Raw genomic sequence first — 3,580 nt, forward strand, 5'->3', positions numbered from 1 at the left:
CTCCTCGCCGTGCCGCCCGGCGCCGCGCCGTCCTCCTCCACGCCGGCGTCGCCCCGGCGACCTCCTCCCCGCTCCGGCCGCCTCCTCCCTCGCCGCCGGCGAGCTCCCAACTCCGGCGCCGAGCTGCTACAGTGCCGCCGTGAACAGTGCCCCGATCTGGATCTCAGATCCGAAATTCTAGGGTTGACTTCTTCCCTCTCCCTCTAGATTTTTATGCTATCTTTGACTGCTTGTATCTCCGCAACCGTAGCTCCGTTTTGGGCATCTTATATATCAAAATCTTCGCCTCGACATGTACATCATTTGATTCCATTGCATCATTCGCATTTGAGGTCATCTTGATACCCAAAATGCTGTTAGAAGGAGGCTTCGTGAGTTAAATTGCAGATCCGTTAGTTCATCATGCACTTTTGTCATTTTTGCCATGTTTAATTCGTGCATGATATGCCTGTGCCCCTTTGGGATGAATTGTTAAGCATTTTGTCTTCTTTCCAGAGGTGTCACCCATGTATTTTTAGGATGTGTGTGTTGTCTTGTGCAAGCTTGCGAAGAGAGGTACCTGAGATTGCAGATTTCAGAGACTTAGCGATTTTCACTAAGTCTGGGATATTTTAGTTCATGATGCTATATGTCCAGCTTGTTTCCTAATGATCCGTGCCTCTTTTGAGGATGATCAGTAAGGGAGTTTTGATATTTATGTTATGCTCTATCCATCCATGTCTTTTTTGGCATATGTGGAGTGATCTAGGTTGACTCAATCGAGCTCAACTTTTGCTTCGTTGTTAATCTGGGCAGATCGTCAACTCGTTTGCGATTTAGCCGATGCTCCCGTTAGTGTTCCTTGCATGCTATGCCTTTGTTCTTGCCATATGTAGCTAGCACATTGTTCCTTCTTGCTGGTTATATGCTTTTCTTGCCATGACTTGCACCGTAGTGAGTGCATCGAGCTCGTTTACATGCCTTCGTGAGTTATATTTCAGCATGTCTCAGTTTTCACTAAGTCTGAAAACTGATTGTGTCCGAGCGATGTTCGTGAGCTCGGTAGAGTATTTTGTGAACCCTTTTGGCCCCAGGTCACTTTGGGTGTTTTGTTAAGCTTGTTGAGTAGCTCCATGCCATGTTCTTACTTGTCATGTTCAGGTTTTCTGTCATGTTGTTTTGCTGCTCCGAAGAGAGCATCGTGATCTAAAATTTCAGACTAGTGTTAATTTCACTAAGTCTGAAATCTGTTTTGCATTTGCGTTTTAGCCATGCTTGTTTGAACTCCTTAATGGATGAATTTGCCTATGGCTCAGTGCTAGTGTTTTGTCAACCATCTTGTGTAATTCACTGCCATGTATTTTGTTTTCATGTTTGGTGGCTGTAGCATGTTCTTTTCGTTGCATTTAGATGCCTACTTGCTGTTAATCGCAGACCGGTGTCGTATCTTAAAACCCTTGCCATTTCCAAACCGTAGCTCCGATTCCAATGATCTTTACATCGTTTTCAAGCGATTTCATCCCCTCTATCCAGTGGCACACTTGGTTTTCCAAGTTGATGCCAGGTTCATGCATTTCCTGTCATATCTTGCATTTTGCATCCCGCATCGCATCCCGCATAGCATATCGTCATTTCATCATATTGCTTGGTCTTGCCCGTGGTTGATTGTATCCTTGTTGCTTGTTTGTCTTGTTGGGTAGAGCCGGGAGACGAGTTCGCTACCGAGGAGGCCGTTGAGTTTGCTTGTGAGAATCCAGTCAACTCTGACAACTGTGCAGGCAAGATGATCATACCCTCGAAATCACTACTATCTTTGCTATGCTAGTTTGCTCGCTCTTTTGCTTTGCCACTGCTACGATGCCTACCTTTTGCTTGTCAGCCTCCCAATTGCCATGTTGAACCCCTAACCCACCATTGTCCTAGCAAACCGTTGATTGGCTATGTTACCGCTTTGCTCAGCCCTTCTTATAGCGTTGTTAGCTGCAGGTGAAGATTGGAGCCGTTCCTCGTTGGAACATTTATTTACTTGTTGGGATACCATTATATTGCTATGTTATCTTAATGCATCTATATACTTGGTAAAGGGTGGAAGGCTCGGCCTCTCGCCTAGTGTTTTGTTCCACTCTTGCCGCCCTAGTTTCCGTCATATCGGTGTTATGTTCCCGGATTGTTGCGTCCCTTACGCGGTTGGGTTATAATGGGAACCCCTTGATAGTTCGCCTTGATTAAAGCTTTTCCAGCAATGCCCAACATTGGTTTTACCATTTGCCACCTAGCCTCTTTTTCCCTTGGGTTTCCGGAGCCCGAGGGTCATCTTATTTTACCCCCCCGGGCCAGTGCTCCTCTGAGTGTTGGTCCACTTGTCAGCTACCGGTGGCTACCAGGGGCAACTCTGGGCTGGCCTACCCGTACCTAAGACAATCTGAGTGTGCCCTGAGAAAGAGATATGTGCAGCTCCTATCGAGATTTGTCGGCACATTCGGGCGGTGTTGCTGGTCTTGTTTTAACCTGTCAAAGTGTCTTGAGTTACCGAGATACCGAGTCTGATCGGAACGTCCTGGGAGGAGGTCTATTCCTTCGTTGACCGTGAGAGCTTGTCATGGGCTAAGTTGGGACTCCCCTGCAGGGATTGAACTTTCGAAAGCCGTGCCCGCGGTTATGGGCAGATGGGAATTTGTTAATGTCCGGTTGTAGATTACTTGAACTAAACTTAATTAAAATGAATCAACCGTGTGTGTTACCGTGATGGCCCCTTCTCGGCGGAGTCCGGGAAGTGGACACGGTGTTGGAGTTGTGCTTGCGCAGGATGTTCCTTTAGCTTCTCGCTCATGCTTCGCCTTCTCTTCTCGCTCTCTTTTGCGTATAAGTTAGCCACCACATATGCTAGTCGCTTGCTGCAGCTCCACATATATTTTGCCTTATCCATTCCTATGAGCTTAAATAGTCGTGATCGCGTGGGTGTGAGATTGCTGAGTCCCTATGGCTCACAGATACTACAACTCCAGATGCAGGTCCAGGTGTTTCTGCTCCAGTTGACGATTACGAGCTCAAGTGGGAGTTCGACGAGGACTCTCAGCGATACTACGTGTCCTTTCCGGATGATCAGTAGTGGTGCCTAGTTGGGGTTATCGATTCAGGACCTTGTCGCATGTTGGGATCTTTCCTATTTTGGCGCCGTAGTCGGGCCATGGGTGTTTGTTTGATGGATGTTATTTATGTACTCTGATGTGACGTGGCGAGTGTAAGCCAACTATGTTATCTCCCCCTTTTATTATATATTACATGGGATGTTGTAATGATTGCCTGACTTGCGACATTGCTTTCAATGCGGTTATGCCTCTAAGTCGTGCCTCGACACGTGGGAGCTATAGCCGCATCGAGGGCGTTACAAGTTGGTAATCAGAGCCTTCCCCGACCTTAGGAGCCCCATTGCTTGATCGTTTTTAGTAGCCGAGTTGTGTCTAGAAAAATGTTTTGAGTCCTTAGGAATTATATATCGGAGAGCTTAGGAATTCTTTTTACTTCTCAGCCTCCTCATCGCTCTGGTAAGGCATCCTGGCGTAGAGTTTTGACTCTTCTCTTCTCAAATTTCATTAAATTT

The sequence above is a fragment of the Triticum aestivum genome, chromosome 6B (genome assembly GCF_018294505.1).
Source record: "Triticum aestivum cultivar Chinese Spring chromosome 6B, IWGSC CS RefSeq v2.1, whole genome shotgun sequence".
In the NCBI taxonomy this organism is placed as follows: Eukaryota; Viridiplantae; Streptophyta; class Magnoliopsida; order Poales; family Poaceae; genus Triticum; species Triticum aestivum.